General features: G+C 36.5%; 1 pseudogene; it reads left to right on the top strand.

Annotated features, from left to right (window-relative positions):
* The first annotated feature begins 337 nt into the window (after positions 1-337).
* Positions 338-16,589, top strand: LOC107729109 (alpha-2-macroglobulin-like; annotated as a pseudogene).
* The last annotated feature ends 2,076 nt before the right edge of the window (positions 16,590-18,665 follow it).

Genomic DNA, 18,665 nt, shown 5'->3' on the forward strand with positions numbered 1-18,665 from the left:
AACATGAGTGAGGTGTTTTACCACACTTCCCTCCTAGTACAGGGAAGAGATATGCTGAGAATGAGGTAGGGACCATTATGCAGTGATATATATTGGGGAGGCGGGACTCCCACATCACTGTCGTGATTGGTCTGTCAACTGACAGACGTGGTGTAATTGGTGCTTCCAGCATTGGTCACGTCCGAGGCGATTCGCATAGTGAGACACCTCACTCATGTTATCAGAGAACCTGGGTTACGTGAGTAACCTACAGTTAATCATCACTGAGGTCAAGTGAAAAGTCAAATAAACATTTACCTTTTTGTAAAAGGTTTAGACATTTGTACACACTTCTTGCTCTTCACATCCCTTCATGATGGCTTTTTTTATTGTGTTACTCAAAAGAGTAATATTAATAACATGTGTTTTACTGATTTCTGTCTATCAAGGAACCTCTAGGCCGTAAGTGTTAGAACCTTTTTTTTGTTAAATATAATCTGTCTTCGTTTGTATATCCTTTCATGTGTGTTTGTATGCATGCTCTTATCTCAGAGTAACTATCATTAGTTTCACACATTAAAAAGGGGGTTATTAAGCACATGCACTTTCTCTTTGCAGAATTTTCATGGTGACATTTCCAGGTGTTATAAGATCAGGCTCGGAGGCTAAACTATGTGTAAGCCTTCTAAAACCAGAAGAAAATCTGCAGCTTACTATTTCGCTGGTTTACTCTAACCAGAAGAGAACACTTCTACAGGAGAGAACAGAGAAGGAATTCCACCGCTGCCTTGACTTTCAGGCCTGCTATTACATTTATATTATTCATTGAATGATCTACTGGGGTTGTTTAAAACAACATATCCATTTACAAACTGCATTTGTAAATATTGTAGATATAGAAGAAATTCGAGCATTCTATGCATGCAACACCATGAATTCCAGAAATCATTTTGTCATTTGTAATATTGTTATGAAAAAATATTGTCTATCGAGACTGGCAAAACAATAATTAAAGAATATTTTCAAGTTAAATATTTTAATATCAAATATATTAATATAAACTTGCTCTCTTAAGAGATTATACTGATTTGTAATACAACTGCATGTGTTCAACAGGCTCCTGAGTCTGATTCAGTGCAAGAGATCCAAGTGGAAGCTCAAGGGGAAAACACTCAAATGATTGAAAAGAGAAAAGTCAAATTCATATCATATAATCCACTTACAATAATTCAAACAGATAAACAAATCTACAATCCTGGACAAACTGGTATTTTTGCTTTATATTCAGCCTCATTGCACTCTGGTCACAGTCTGTTTTCATGCTTTACTGGCCTTAATGTTTTACGTCTTCCTCAATTTTACAGTTCAGTTCAGGATTTTCACAGTGGACCTAAATTTTAAACCAGTTGATGAAACAGTAGGTTGCAATTTTTAAGTTTTTAATTGTGGGTCAATATGGCATGATATTGGTTAAATGTTTAACTGACTTTATTGGTCATGTTTGCATATCAATGTGTGCACAAATATACCTGAAATGCACTTTCAGACTTGGACCTCAGAGTAAACAGCTGTGGGTTAAAATTCAATTTCTGATCAATGAGTGTTATGCAAACTAGGCCTAATGTTATGCGTTTTCAACCACAGTACAAACTCATAACAGTGCAGGTAAACTTCATTTTTTGTTTTCCCCCTTTCACAAACACATTTTCCTGCATAAATGTTCCTGTTATTGCCATGTTGTTTGTCTTCAATGCCTTATCATATAAGCAGGACAATCAAATGAACAGAATCAATCAGTGGATTAATGCCACATCAACCCATGGCAAGATTCTGCAACTTTCCCATACGCTGAATCCAGAGGCACCTGTTGGTTCATATGAGCTTTTTGTAGAGACTAGCAAACAAACAATTACAAAAAAAATTAATGTTAAGGAGTATGGTGAGTATTAGCTTACTTTCACAGTATGCTCTTTAAAATAAAGGTTCCCTTTCAGTCGGTCACCTTCGACGTCACGTCATGACCAACAAATCGGGAATCTCGCCAGAGAGACCAATCTACTTCGAGTGTAAATTAAATGAGCCAATGCACATTGACATGCAATAATTGCATCTGCCACGCCCTGCAGTGTGGGTATAAATAGGCAGCAGGTGCAACATAATCAATTTTCCGAGGGAGATTCCACTCTCTCCAGGGATGTTGAATCGGCTGCGTTGCCTCCCTCGGGAATGATAGCATTGTCTGAATCAGACCCAGAGATGACGGGCTCATGTGGAAACCTAAACCATGGTTTGTAGCGATTGACCAGAAGGATGCATACTTTCATGTCTTGATTCTCCCTCAACACAGGCCATTTGTGCGCTTTGCGTTCGAGGGTCGAACATATCATTACAAGGCCCTGCCCTTCAGGCTGTCCCTGTCTCCCTGCATCTTCACAAAAGTAGTGGAGGAGGCCCTTGTTCTCATGAGAGAACTCTGCGTTCTCATTCTCAACTATCCTGACGACTGGCTCATACTGGCACAGTCACGGGATCAGTTGTGTGAACACAGAGCTCTGGTGCTCAGTCACCTCAGCCAGTTGGGTCTTCGGGTCCAAATATCATATGCATTGGCTTGTTTAGTTTACATTCAAAGTAGATTGGCCTCTCTGGTGAGATTCCGAATTCGTTGGTCACGATATGACAGCTCCGTTACCTCCTTCAGAGAACGAGGGTTACACAAGTAACAAAGATGTTCCATAAAGGGGGTTTTCACAATGCTCCCATAGAACAAGGGTCCTGAAACAGCAGACCATTTGGTGTCAACCTTCGATTACAATGCTATAGCACCATTTTATTGTTTCCACAGTTTAAAGTTCACAGTGTGGCAAAACAGAGAAACTGTACACACTACAAGCGCTTCAGGGGAATATAACCTTTATTTTTTGGTGTATTACTCTGAATCAGTTGTATTGGCTTTTTTTCTTTGCTAAAATTGCTAAAATCACAACTTCCTTTGTGGTTCAGTTCTACCGAAATTCGAAGTGAAATTATACAAGCCAAAGAGAGTGAGAGCGAATGAAGAGGAAGTAAAGCTGGGGGTATGTGGGAGGTGAGGTGATTTGAATATAAAATATGAACACATATGTGTCACGGTCAAGGTGTGTGGAGGCAGGCAGGATGACGAGGATGACAGGGATTCAAATAAGGATGTTTAATGTAGGGACAACAAGGCAGATACAGGTAGATGAGACACACACTCAGAGTAACATTCACAATAACCGACAAACTAGACTACAGGAGGCAGGAACTAATATAGGGTGGATAACGAGGGGCAGACAGGTGAGCACAATCAAGGTAATTAACTAATAATGAGGACAGGAACAACCAAATAAGGACACAGGGGCGTTACAATATGTTAAGCAGGAAGATCAGTTAATATACAGTATGTCTTCAACAGATACACCCATGGACATCCTGTACAAGGTAGTGTGAAGATGGGACTCTGCAAAACCATTCCATTTTATGCCCCTCAGTATCAAACTCCACTCTGTGTTAATAGGTCAGCAGTAGTAAGTATGACTAAATGTGTGTTTTTTTTATTTATTAATAACTACTAGCAATTATTTCACAATTATTTTTTTTCCTAGCTGAATGAGACTGGCTGTGTCTCTGAGATGTTTCCCATGGCAGTCTTTATTAAAAGATCGGAGATGTATTACAGGGAACAGTCTCTTGATTTTACTGCATCAGTAACTGAGGACGGGACAGGTGTGTGTGCTGTAACAGACATGAAAACAAAATAGCTCAATCACTGATAAATCAAAATACAATTGTGCATACTTGATTGGTTGTTCCTACGATTTCACCATGTTTTGTTTTCCAGACATCTCAATGGAAAGGACTGAAAATGTGATTTTGACCTATACTATTGGTAGCATCAAATTGATTAACCTGCCGGAGTTCTTTGAAAAAGGATCAGTCATACAAGCAAAGGTGCACTGTTCAATTGAATTTTAATTGCATACATTATTATTTGCAAATATTATTAATTGCATTACAGTGTTAATTGCATTTTATTAGAATAAATAAAATATATGATTAAAATAAAATATTAATTAATTTAATAAAAATAGGTGGTTGTTATGTTAATAAAATGTATCTTTGCCTACCGTATATCCTTGATGAGGTTCTGTTTTTCCACCAGATTAAAGTTGAGTTCTCCAAAGGAACCCCATTTCCTTACTTTAAGGTTGTTGTTCAACATGCCCTGTCTCAGTCTCAAGAACTTACCACAGACATCAATGGGTTGGCCCATTTCACAATTGATACGTCCCTTGCGATAAGTACATCTATTTATGTATCGGTGAGCTTATCATTTGTATGTGTGTGTATGTTAGCAGATGCTTTCCATTCAAAACAATCTATAATAGATGAATTCAAGCATAGTACTGCTGAAATAAATGCTTCACTTACGGTTGCAGTGGTGATATTTATTCACCAGTGCAAATCCTTAAGCGTTCAGTTATTTCTGCATTTATTTTAGTCAGTTGCAGCTGGTTTTTCTGACCGTGTGTTTTATTGATCTGCTCCTGACAGGCACGTGCTTCATCAAACAATCAGTTTAGTACTCCATACCATTTTGATTCTGCACACAAAACTCTGCAATTAAAACCCAAAGAAAGCCCAGCAAAAGTGAGTCAGCTGGTTATAAATGCTCTAGAGGAACCGCTGAAATGCGAGGAGGAGATCTCAGTAACCGTGCAGTACACTATTGCTGGAGAGACTGTTGAAAGTGGTTCTGTTACCATAGTCTACCTGGTGGGTGCAGGAATTAAGCTGAACACTGCACATTTTTTCGTTCAGCTATTTTATTCACTGGGATTTTTCTTTTTTTCAGGTTTCATCTAGAGAAGAGATAGTACACCATGGCTATGAAAATGTTAAGGTGAAAGGCTCTGATGGAGTACTGGAGGGAGAAGTGATGTTTAAAGTCCCTGTTCGTGCCCGGATGGCTCCTAAGATGAAGTTTCTCGTATACTGTGTGCTGCCCAGTGAAACTGTACTAGCTGCTTCCAGAACATTTCAAATTGAGAAATGTTTTGAAAACAAGGTGTGCTGGCTGAGTCTATTACAATTACAATGGTGATTGCATGTATGTAAAGATAATGTACAATCATTGAGTATATTTATAATGACCAGCTGACTGTACATTATCCCACTTATTACATGGCTACTCACTAAATTAACATGCGTGGGATGAAATGTTGAAATACTTCTGTAATTTATCTATATATTGTTTTTATTGTAAAAAATAGTCCATTATAATCTACAAAATAATCAGCCTAATGACAAGATGTTACAGTTGTAATAAGTTATAATTAGTTATAGTATGTAGTAATGATTGTTTGAAATACTTTGATTTTGTTTTAAAATTAAAGATTGGACCACTGTGTGTCACAGGTGTCACTGCGGTTTTCTCAGACTACAGCTGCTCCTAGTGAAGAAAACACTCTCCAGATCTCAGCTCAGCCTGGTTCACTGTGCGGCCTCAGTGCTGTAGAACAGAGCGTCCGGATTCTAGAGTCCGGAAAACATCTAGATGCTGAAAAAGTCATTTAAGTTTCAGACCTGTCTTCAGTTTTGACACTTTTCACAATGAAATAACAAAATCACAGTATTTCTGCCATCCTTCTGCAGGTTTTTAAGCTGTTGCCAATCAGGCTTTTTCCAATTGACATTGAAGATGAAGAGGATTGCTTTAATGTTAGATCCATAAGAAATCCTCGGTATCTCCCTCCTTCACCTCCCTATAGATCATATAGACGGTTCTCCCCCTTACTATTACCCTTCAGAGAGGACAGCAGATGCTGTCTATAATACATTCAGGGTAAGTGTTTAAAATCTATTGGGTTTGAGGAATGTGTGTGATTTGAAAAGTTTATTGTGATTAATGTTTGGGTCAAAAAGAAAATGTGCAGTTAGATGCAGCTAAAATACATTTTTAGTAACAGACTCTGTCTCTAATATTTTTACATTGTCATCTGGATAAGAACATGGGATTGAAGGTGGCAACAAATTTGATTATTAGAATGCCGTCTTGTATTAAAGTCAAAGATGTAGTTTATCACAGAACGGAAATGTGCAGTGGTAAGACATCTGTTTATTTTCTCTCTCTCTTTATATATGTATATATACACCATGGACATGTTCTAAAAATAAACTGTAATAATAAATGTTCTGTTGAATTCCAGGCTATGGTTTTATGGATTTTGGTTGCCCTCAAGCATATCCAGATGCCAAGCCAGGAGTTGTAGGTATGCCGGGTCCACCAGGTCCAATGGGTCCAATGGGTCCAATGGGTCGAGGAGGTTCAGCTGGAGGAGCTGGAGTTGTAGAAGGTCAGGAATATGATTTCTCCCTGTTTATATATATTTACTATTTTTTTTCCTATCTGAGAAGCATGACCCATGTGAATCTCAAAATGGCACAAAACAATTACTAAAACTGCGAAATGGTGCATTTTCAAATGTATGCATATTTGATACATGGATTGCTTCTGACTGCACTGTGGCACCATATAGCCTAGCAGCTGTGTACAGGACACCCTTAGCATCTCAGGTTCAAAATTAACACTTGTCAAGCACCAAACGCTACTAAAAATCACTTTTGGCTAGTATATGAAACCGTTTTACTCACCAGTTGGGGCAATTGTGAAATTGCAAGTGCATCATTTTAATTAATTAAATAAATAAATAAATAAATAAATATTCTGATGTGCTGCATGCTGTTTTCATTTACACACAAGCAGCTCATGGTCCAGAGTTTTCAATGTCTCAGAGCTTTTTACTTTGAGATCGTTCTGAGGTTAAATACAGATTTTAAACCATAGCAAGAAATAGTCTAATATCTATGATACTGTTTTTGAAATCAAATCTTTGCATTGCTATGACAACAAACACAGGCATCTAACAGTTAATCTTAAAAAAAAAAGCATATACATAAACCCAAATAAGAAATAAAAGTCATCGTATAAACGTCTCCTATTCTGTGTCCTAAACTCTTGAAACATTGTTGTCTCATATTTTAGAGCAGTCAATGCAATTTGGGAAAGAAATAAATTAAATCTGTATGTGGGGGTGTGTGTGAAAAAAAAATTCAGATGTAATCCCCTTTGTAATCTTGAACATTTTCATGAGTAACTGTAATTTAATTACACATTTTTTTTTCTCAGTAACTGTATCTGATTACGTAATTCCGTTACATGTAACTAGTTACTCCCCAACACATATATATATATATATATATATATATATATATATATATATATACAGGGGTGTGAAAAAAAGAATTACAAATACTCACGTTACAGTAATTAAGTAGTTTTTATCAGTAATTGTACTTTTTTAAACAGCATAAACACATTTCATTACACCAAATACACCAAATAATGTTTTTTAGCAGCATCATATGACCCCTTTAAGGCGGGCGTACGCGGTGCGATTCTGAAGGTCGGAACGTCGTGAGCTCTGGCACGTCACCATATTCATTCATAAAGCTGAACGGTAAATTTGGTACATTCGGAATAACAAATAAAAATTAGAACTGTTAGAACTGGTTTTTGTCATCTTCTGATTGGTCAACTTCAGATGGATCGCCAAATCGTCTCGTTCAACCGCACATACGCCACGAATTTAAACCGACAGCATCCGATTTTTTTTGACATGTTTGAAAATTATCGGGAGGTGCTCGTAACGTCTCGGATCGGCCCGTAATTCTCCTCACACGGTACGAGCCGCGACCATGCGAGCATCTGCGATTTTCTCCCGAGAGAAAAAAATCGCCTGCGAGCTGGTACGACAGCAAAAATCGCACCGTGTACGCCCGCCTTTAAGACGCGCGATCTGCGCTGCCTCGTCTCTCTCTCTCTCGCGTGCGTTCTGCAGCGGTCACTTGGATAAGTCGTTGCTTGTGGAACTTGTTGACTTTTGATGAGTTTGAGCGCGTGATGCGCGCTGTGAAAAAGTGTGTTGGAAACACAAATTGAGGACCCAATCTGCACCTTATTGATGACCCCTGGCGTTAATATAGGCTACTGCATCTGTGCCAGCGCATGATGTAATAAAACTGCAGCTGGTTAATAAACGTTTTTTTTAATTTATTTTATCCATTTTATACAATCCGCCTTCATTTAGCAAGTGCACTCGCCGCATAAACAATTTTCAAGTTCAAAACTTTTTGTTCCATTCAGTTGTGGATGCTGCTGATTCACCGAGACCGCCGCAGTTCAGCAAAGAGACATGCAGTGTGTATGTTTTCTTTTGAAAAAGTTTCCCCAGAAATACTTTGCTATTTAATGCATTTTTCCTTACAAATTGTATTATCAGCATAACAATTCGAGTAAATGTGTAAAAGGTATGGCATGATGCCATCCTTCTAGAACAATGTGCATTTATGTTAAAATTGTAACATTATCAAATTTAGTTATTTTTATTTCTTTATTGCAAAACGCTAAAACTGGCACCGTTTCGGAGAGAAATGGCCTCTCATTTTAACCCATATCATGGTGTGTGCGATGCTGAACTATGAGTTTCTAATGGTGTTTGTATTTACACTGTTCTAAACATTAATATTTTATGTGCAACAACAGCATATGCTGTCTCAGTGGCCTTACACATAATTTTAAATCTATTTTTTCAAACTTTATGATTTAAATGGGGTCTCTCTCTCGCGTGCGTTCTGCAGCACTCACTTGGATACTGTCGTTGTTGCTTGTTGAACTTGTTGACTTTTCATGAGTTTGAGCGCGTGATGCGCGCTGTGAAAAAGTGTGTTGGAAACACAAATTGAGGACCCAATCTGCACCTTATTGATGACCCCTGGCGTTAATATAGGCTACTGCATCTGTGCCAGCGCATGATGTAATAAAACTGCAGCTGGTTAATAAACGTTTTTTTTAATTTATTTTATCCATTTTATACAATCCGCCTTCATTTAGCAAGTGCACTCGCCGCATAAACAATTTTCAAGTTCAAAACTTTTTGTTCCATTCAGTTGTGGATGCTGCTGATTCACCGAGACCGCCGCAGTTCAGCAAAGAGACATGCAGTGTGTATGTTTTCTTTTGAAAAAGTTTCCCCAGAAATACTTTGCTATTTAATGCATTTTTCCTTACAAATTGTATTATCAGCATAACAATTCGAGTAAATGTGTAAAAGGTATGGCATGATGCCATCCTTCTAGAACAATGTGCATTTATGTTAAAATTGTAACATTATCAAATTTAGTTATTTTTATTTCTTTATTGCAAAACGCTAAAACTGGCACAGTTTTGGATGTGCTAAAAGGTATGGCATGATGCCATCCTTCTAGAACAATGTGCATTTATGTTAGAATTGTAACATAAATTATCAAGTTTAGTTATTTTTATTTCTTTATTGCAAAACGCTAAAACTGGCACCGTTTCGGAGAGAAATGGCCTCTCATTTTAACCCATATCATGGTGTGTGATGCTGAACTGTAAGTTTCTAATGGTGTTTGTATTTGCACTGTTCTAAACATTAATATTTTATGTGCAACAACAGCATGCTTGTTGCTTGACACATGATTTTAAATCTTATATTTCTTTTTAAACTGCTGGATGATATATATTCTTCATTCTTTATGACAAACACTATAATGTGAATTACAGAATGTACAACGTTTTTAAAAAGTATAAATCGCGGTGTACAGCGTTTATTATGAGGGGGTAGAATCCACAGCTCAGTACTCACTACTCAATACTCATGAGTACTTTTAAATAGGCTACTCTTTTACTCTTACTCAAGTAGTTTTTTGGACAAGTACTTTTACTCTACTCGCACTACATTTTTTGGAAGGTAATGGTACTTTTACTTGAGTATTTTTTCAGTACTCTTTCCACCACTGTATATATACAGTGTATATATATATATATATATATATATATATATCTCATCATAATACATATTGAGTGGAATAAAACGTGTCCTGTGTGACAGTGTCACTATATACAGTATATTCAGCATTTTTAAATAAAAAGCTTAATCAACTATTTAAAATAGTATTTTTATAATTATTTGAATAATTAAATAACTAATTATAGACAAAGCAGAATCCCAGTAAAATACATTCATCTGAAATTTACTTTTAGTCTATGATTTACATGCATTATACGAATATTTACTTGCCCAAATTTTAATTGAAGATATGTCATAATAGCAACACTATGAATGCAAAGTGAATGACCTAGCCTATAAGTTAAGCTATAATAAAAAAAAAAACACACAAAAAAACTACCCCTCACAGAAAACTACTGACAAAATGTGCAATTAGTATTAATTTTGCAAAGATAAAATACTCGATGGCTCGAACATTCATCTTATGAGATACACTAGCTTAAAGATAGGGTTAATACACAAGTTATTTAAAAAGTATAGTCTATTTTGGGAGTAAAAAAAGGGCAAATTGAAAACAAATAGATGTAGAGAGTAGGCTATAGAGTATAAATGCCAGTAAGAAGGAAAGCTAACCGACAGTTTAGATACACTAGCTGGGTTTGCAGTTAATGCTCCAAACCATCTTCCCCAAATTTTTTTAAAAAGCAAAAATTAAGACATTCATAAATAATAGTATTGTTTTTCTGTAAAATACAACAACAACAACATCAGTAGTAATAATAATAATAATAAAAATAAATACTTACAGTACATAATGGAGTGATTCAGGTTTTCCTTGTTTATTCTTGTTCTTTTTTTTTTGGTCAATGGTCAATTTCATGGATCTGCAACATCCCAGGCACAGGAACTGAGAACACACCTCTCATTCCTTTAGAAACCAGTCGCACATTCTTCCCAGAAACTTGGATCTGGGAACTTGTTGAGACGGGGTGAGTGAATGATGAGTTAAAAGTCTGAAGGTGCTACCCACCAACTTAAAATATTTTTGATACTCAATTGGTAAATGTCATGTTAATAAATGCAAATGTATCTTCAGGGACTCTGGATCAGCTCAGGTTCCTGTCACAGTTCCTGACACTATCACCTCTTGGGACACGGAGGCCTTCTGTCTGTCCTCCAAAGGTCTGGGTCTGGCTCCTCCTGCTCAGCTGACAGTTTTCCAGCCCTTCTTCCTGGAGCTCTCTCTGCCTTACTCCATCATCCGTGGGGAGATCTTTGAGCTGAAGGCCACTGTCTTCAACTATCTGTCCAAGTGCATCATGGTGAGACTTCAGACTCGCGCAGGCGCCGACGTCACAAGCCAAAAACTCCGGTTTCGCTGTTTACACGATAACACTGCAACCGGAGTTTTTGAAAATATTCACCCTGGCAGGCGTTTTCAAAAATGTTCGGTTTCAGTGAACTAGTGCTGCGTTTGCGTGTGGACGAACGGCCTAACCGCGTATAAAAAAACTGCGGTTTTAAAAATAACCGCGTTCGTGTGGATAGGGCCTCAGTCTAATCCAATCATATCAAATATGGCACTAATCAGCTGGTCAATAGGGGGCGCCGCCCCTATTTATTTAGCCAGGGAAGAAGCCTACTTCAACATGTTAAAACTAAGTTAAATATATTGCAAAAAAAGAATGAAATTGCATTATTTAGTCATACTATTCGACAGGTCAGGTTGTAATATTAGCACCTATTAAAAATCAAAACTGTATTTCGATTATTTTGTGTGTGTGGCATGCCGGACAAATGGTGTCTATTAGGTCTGTAAACTTTTGAAATGCACGTCACTTGAGGCTGAGTTCTAATTGGCTTGTTTCAGATCATCCGCTCTGCGCCCCAGACCCTCCCACTTTTGATTTTAGCGATCATTCAGTTATGTCTGACAACTTGACAAATATATTGTCAATACTATTAAAATTAAGATTTAAAAAAAAAAGTAATGGTCTATAAGTAATTAGGAGATTACAGATTTAGCATACTTATTATATTGGGCTTTTTTAAACTTTATGAAAATATAATGAATTTATATGCATTTTTTCTACAAGTCAATTTATTGAACTATTTTCACAGCCTTTAAACTAAGATCTTAAAGATTTGCTATCCTGTGTCTCTCTCTTGTGGACAACATTAGTATTATGGACTTCATCTCTGAATCACATTAATATAAATGGCTAATATTTTTTTGAATGATTACAAATGTTTAATGATTACTTTACTGATGATACGTCCACATTAAACTCAGATACACTGATTCGGTATCTTATTTTATGCTTTAACAGTTGAATTTTCAACTTCCATTTTTAAGCAGTAATGATTAATTATGGACCCTTTTCACAAGACTGTGATGACACATTTAACAGTCATCAGCATTGTAAATCCTTAAGTTTTTTATATTTTGATTTTTTTTTTTATGTATGTACATTTATAACACTATACTTTGTATTATATCACCTTTGCATCAAATTACAAAAAAAAAAACTAGTTAAGGCTAATGCGAGGGTGTTTCTAATGCAGCATCTATAGGGGGGACGGTAAATTTGACATCGTTCTCTCTTCTAACTGCCGTTATCGGTCTCTCTCTAAATTTTTTTTCTTTTTTTTGAAAGTCGTGAAAACACTATCGTGGTTCGTGGTGTTTTTCTTTTGCTATTTAAGCAAATGTGAATGCAAAAAATATATTTGTGGTACTCCTATTCACTGCTCTTTAAGTGAACCCAACTATGACGACTTCCGCTGCTGAGAAACCCGGAAATGTGAAAAGGGTCCATTATGTCACTTGTTAAATGGTTATTTAACAATTTCATTCAGTCTTGCATTAGCGTTGTGATTCAGTTTGTTTGCGTCCTCCAAATTTTTTTTAGCACCAGCTGCCACTGCCACTAATCATGTGTGTTTGACTGACAGGTTAAAGTGACTCCAGCTCCTTCCTCAGACTACACTCTCAAAGCCGCCTCTGATGATCAGTATTCATCCTGTCTGTGTGTTAATGGACGAAAAACCTTTCAATGGATCCTCACTCCTTCTGTTCTTGGTGAGTTTTCCAGTCTGAATCATTGTTTCTCAGTGTTTGTGTCTGTCGTATATTCATGTACATGTCTTGTGTTGTAGGAGTCTTGAATATTACAGTCAGTGCAGAGGCAGAGGCGTCCCAGACTGTGTGTGACAATGAGATTGTGAGCGTGCCAGAGAGAGGACGCATTGACACGGTCACACAAAGCTTGCGTGTAAATGTGGGTAAAAACGTATTATGCAAATACAATGCATTAATGCAAGTTATATTATCTAAAACTCGTCCTTTACATTGCAGTTAAAGACCAAAAAAAGCTAAATTGTGCTAACATTAACCTGTGTTCCTCAGGCTGAAGGAATTGAAAAGACTAACAGCCACAGCTGGCTGCTTTGTCCCAAAGGTAATGTTTGTGAACTTTTATGCCACATACAATGTTTCAAAAAGATCATTTTAAATCTGCTTCCAACTTTATGAATTGCTCTTGTGCCTTCATCTACAGGGCAAAACCTCTTGGAGGAAGTGGATCTAGCATTTCCCAAAAATATGATAGAGGGATCAGGAAAAGCTGCTCTTTCAGTGATTGGTGAAGAAAAAAAGCCATAACTTAAAATCAATACCGTCTTGTAAATATTTTTGATGTAGAAATTTACAATCACATGTCCTCTTGCAGGAGACATATTGGGTCGTGCACTAAGGAATCTTCACGGATTATTACAGATGCCGTATGGCTGTGGAGAACAAAACATTGCTGTTCTTTCTCCCAATATTTACATTCTGCAGTATCTGGAAAACACAGAGCAGCTCACCTCAGCCATCCGAGAGAGAGCCACCGGCTTCCTTAAGAGCGGTGAGGTGCCATTCAGAATCATTTCATTCTGCTTAAAATGTTTTTTTCAGTACATTTGAGGAAAACAATCTGAACCGAAATATTGAACAGGGTATCAAAAGCAACTCAACTATGAGAACTTGGATGGATCATATACTACATTTAGAAAGGGAGAAGGAAATACGTGGTATGAACTGTTTTAACCTCACAAATTAACCATTGCACAAAACCCAAATGTCCAGCAATGAATATTATTTCAAAATAAGGTAATAAAATCTTAAAAAACACATTACAAATCTCCAGATGAGTCTGAATAAAAGCATTAAATTGAAATGAACTAACAGGCTGACTGCATTTGTGCTGAGGACTTTCGGGAAAGCACAGCGTTACATCTTTATTGACCCCCCAAAAATTCAGAATTCAAAGCAATGGCTGATACGCCACCAAAGACCAGATGGTTTATATGAGAGCAAGGGAAAACTCTTCAATAACAGAATGAAGGTAAAAAAAATATTACAAAGTATATAAGAAATGTTTATTTATGTACAATATAAATCAATGAACATTTGTTTTCTGTGAAAAAAAAAATCCTAATCAGTTTACCACTACAAATATCTAAACATTCTTAAAACAAGATATTTATTTAAGATACAAATTGTTAATATAAGTTGTTTTCAAAGAATATGTTTTTAATGAAGATTATTTATTCATTCTTATTCCATAGTATAAAGCTGAACAAAACAGTATGAAAATAATATAGAAAAATAAAATATATTGTCTAAAGCAATTTTGCTTCTCGAGTTCATTTGTCTTGTTACAAAAAGCCAAAACTGCTTATTTAAAAATGAACATTTTCATAATAGATGCCTTTATTTGCTATCTGTGTATTTTAGGGGGGTGTAAGTGATGGTGTGACCATCACTGCCTATATAACTGCATCACTACTCGAGCTGAACACATCAGTTATGGTCAGTATGGTCTACATGTTGTCAAGCACAAACTGTACTATTTTATAAGGCTCTTATATATTTGTCACCTGCACTGTTTCTGTTGTAGGATCCTGCTGTGAGCAAAGGTCTGTCATACTTAAAGCGTTTTGTTGGTGATAACCGAAACACTTACACCACTGCTCTGCTCGCCTACACTTTCAGTCTGGCTAAAGACAAAGCAACTCGAGACTATCTTTTAAAAAAGCTAATGGGCATTGGGATTTCAGAAGGTAAGAGCTCTGTAATAAGTTGTGCTTGTCACACTTTAAAGTGTAAATCTAATTTATAATGGTTCCCAAATCTTTTTTAAAAGGGTCTCATCTCCACTGGTCTCAGTCTGCATCTGCTGATGACTCTGATTCTCTGGCAGTGGAGATCAGCTCATATGTGCTGCTAGCTGCTCTCACTGCAGATTCACTCACTTCAGCTGATCTGGGCTTTGCTAACAGGATTGTCAGCTGGCTTGTGAAGCAGCAGAATGCCTATGGAGGATTCTCCTCCACACAGGTGACCCAAACTACTCAAATCAAACACATGATTGCTGAATAATGGGTAAAAATCACATTACTGAACACATTTATTTCTCAGGACACAGTGGTGGCTCTTCCGGCTTTGTCTTTGTACGCCACCAAAGTGTTCAGCTCTGATGGCTCCAGCACAGTGACTGTACAGTCAGCAGCAGACACTCACCACTTTGATGTCAATCAGGACAACAAGTTACTGTACCAGGAGAAGCAGCTGCAGAACGTTCCAGCCAAATACAGCATTGAAGTGAAGGGCTCAGCCTGTGTGTCTGTGCAGGTCTGTGAAGTGCAGCAAAACAAATTAAAACCACATTATGATGATAGCTTAAAGAGATGTCCTAATGTTCTAATCCTAATGTCCTAATGTGACTCTCTTCTAGATGTCTCTTTTCTACAATATCCCCACTCCCAAGGATTCTAAGGCATTACAAATCTTTGCTAGGACTGGGGGACTGTGTCAGAGCGGGACAGGACAAATTCTGGATGTCGTATTAGACATCATGTAAGAGCAGATTCTGATTTACACCTTCAGTGTTATGATTTAATTCTTTACTTGATTATTGCAAATATTCTATATTTTTATATGTTTTGTTATCCGTTCAGGTATACTGGGACACAAGACAGTTCTAACATGGTCATTGTAGATATGAAACTCTTATCTGGTTTCAAACTAGAGCCCTCTTCCCTAAATGCGGTAAGGCCGTTTAATTCAGCATCCATGACAGTAAATGCTATGCATTTCCCCAAATTTTTACAAATATTTTAAGTTTGTGCTGTTTTTTCACAGTTAAAGAAATCAGTACATCGTGCTGAATACAACAACGACCACGTGATCATGTATCTTGAAGAGGTGGGAATGATAACGTGTGGTTTATAATGACAACCAGTGTGATTAAAATAACTATCAAATCTGTTTTAAAACCTAATGGCACTGATTAATCTAACATAAGTTATTATGAATATGTGTTTTATATATTTAACAGGGTCAAAAGTACATACTCTTCCGCCAAACACTACGTATTAAACAAATCTTCTCAGTTAAAAACCTCAAGCCAGCGGTTGTAAAAGTCTACGATTATTACCAGACCAGTAAGTCTAAATTACTCAGCACTTATTTATACACATTTAAGTCTTATTAAGCTTTTTTAATCTTGTTTGCAGGTGAGCGGTCTGAAGCAGAATACTTTAATCACTGTGCCTAAAGAGTGACGCTGCAGAAGAGACAACAGATGTCTTCACACCAATTCAGTATATAACTCTCCGCTATTATATTGGATTGGCATAAATAGTTATGCAGCTGAAAGCTTTAATTTTCTTATTATCTTGTAGGTTCCCAGTTATTTTATACATGGTTAGGTCTCTTCATTTGTGTTTTATCATTATAAAGCACATAAAGATTGAGATGTATGTAAGCTTTTGCTCATATAGGCATTATTATTTTAGAGAAATATTATGCTTGTTAGTCGTTAACATTCAAAAACACTTTATCTTTATAACAAATATAATTGTTTTGATTGCTGTTTACCTATTCTCTATTACCGTTATTATGAATAGATTACTCTATATTCGTGAAAAGAGCAAACAAAGATTGAAAAAAGTTCAGTAAATTTGCCATGTACTCTTAAGTGTTCTTTTAGATGATATCAAATATCAAGATCTCCACAACATCACTCAATAAAATAAATATGAAATTAACATCTTTGTCCTGACATTATTTAATATTCTCATACTATATAAAATTATATAATAATATTATATAATGATGCTTGTAGTAAGGCCATTCAGCAGTAAATTTCTAAAAGTTTTAAGATAAATACGAAAAAGTCCATATGTCCACATCGGTGTTATTTTAGTATTATTTCTTTACTTTTAGTTTTTCATCTAATATTTATATTTTATTTTAGCTTTATTTAAGTTACTGAAAACGATTTAAAATAGTTTCTGGTCCGGACTGACAATAGTATTTTATTCCATACTATGAAGGATCAGCAACTGTTTGGTTGCCCACATTATTCAAAATATCTGATCACAGGTACCAACATTCTTATAAAATTATATAGAAAAAGATAAAAGATTAAATAAATAATATATAAAAGCATTATCTGCCAAATGAAGGTCATGTAGTGCAATGAGGAAGCTGTTAAGGTCAGTACGTCTCTTCAAGGGGTCATGACATGGATTTTTTAAATTATTTTAATGTTCTTTGAGGTTTACTTTTAATGTTAATAAAGTTTTTTGCATAAAACAAAAAAAGAAAAAAATGTGGAAAAATTTATATTTATAACCCTCATTCTGACCCTCTGTCTAAAACGACCCGTTTTAAGGGGCGTGTCCTTTAAGGCTTGTCAGTAATCACTGTTATGATTGGCTAATGTCATTGCATAAGAAACAGTATCAATGCCCACTATTGCATGTGAGTGTTTTGACAACATGATCAAAATAAAACGTAATTTCCAGAAAAAGCATTATGAAATAATTTACTGTCAGATCTAGTACCGCTTCATCTTTCAACAAATGTTTCTTTGTGAACTCACCATGACACTGTGCCCTTTTTTACAAAACAAAATGCTCTGAACAATCCTCTGACATGATCCGGGATGCCATTAAAAATAAACTATCCACTTGTTCCTTACGCTGGGAACCTTCTGATATCTGTACAAAGACGCGAACAAGATGTTTAAACCAAATGTGTCAAAGCGAACGTTCTTTCACTCCATTTGTGCTACTGACGACAGACTCAAGCGTGTGGACTGTGTCAGAAGGAAACGCGCATCTCTATACTGTATCCAGTGTAGACAAGATAGCGGCAATGATTGTAATTTCTATTTGCTTTTGACGTGATGCTAAATGTGAGTGTCGTGTCGCGTCGCGTAATCAAGTGTCAGTCATTAAAGGGGTCATATGACGTTGCTAAAAAAACATTATTTGGTGTATTTGGTGTAATGCAATGTGTTTATGCGGTTTAAGGTTCAAATTACACATTATTTTCCACATACTGTACATTATTGTTGCTCCACAAGAATTAAAGTTACTCCTTCTTTCTTCGCGTGAACATTTGGGCGGTGTTATGCAAATCTTTCCACACAGTGACGTAGGTATGTGGGGGCGTGTTAGAACGAGCCATTTTAGGTAGGCGTATAAAAAAACGTACTTACAGGCTGTGAGTCAGAAGCACCAAACTGTCCTTGCAAAGTTGGAATCGCCCCACTTTATAGAAACAACCTTTGTGCACAACATTGTGGGCTACTCTCCCAGGTTCAGAAAGCAGTCCTCCGTAAAATGCGCTGCACACATCTGAATATTTGGGTTGAACTGTTCTGGAACAGTGTTGTAAATACAACTTAACCACTGATTTCTAGTTGTGTCCTCTTTTGGAAGGCCAAACAAAGTAGT

This window comes from Sinocyclocheilus rhinocerous, unplaced genomic scaffold (genome assembly GCF_001515625.1).
Source record: "Sinocyclocheilus rhinocerous isolate Xijiao unplaced genomic scaffold, SAMN03320098_v1.1 scaffold1870, whole genome shotgun sequence".
Lineage (NCBI taxonomy): Eukaryota > Metazoa > Chordata > Actinopteri > Cypriniformes > Cyprinidae > Sinocyclocheilus > Sinocyclocheilus rhinocerous.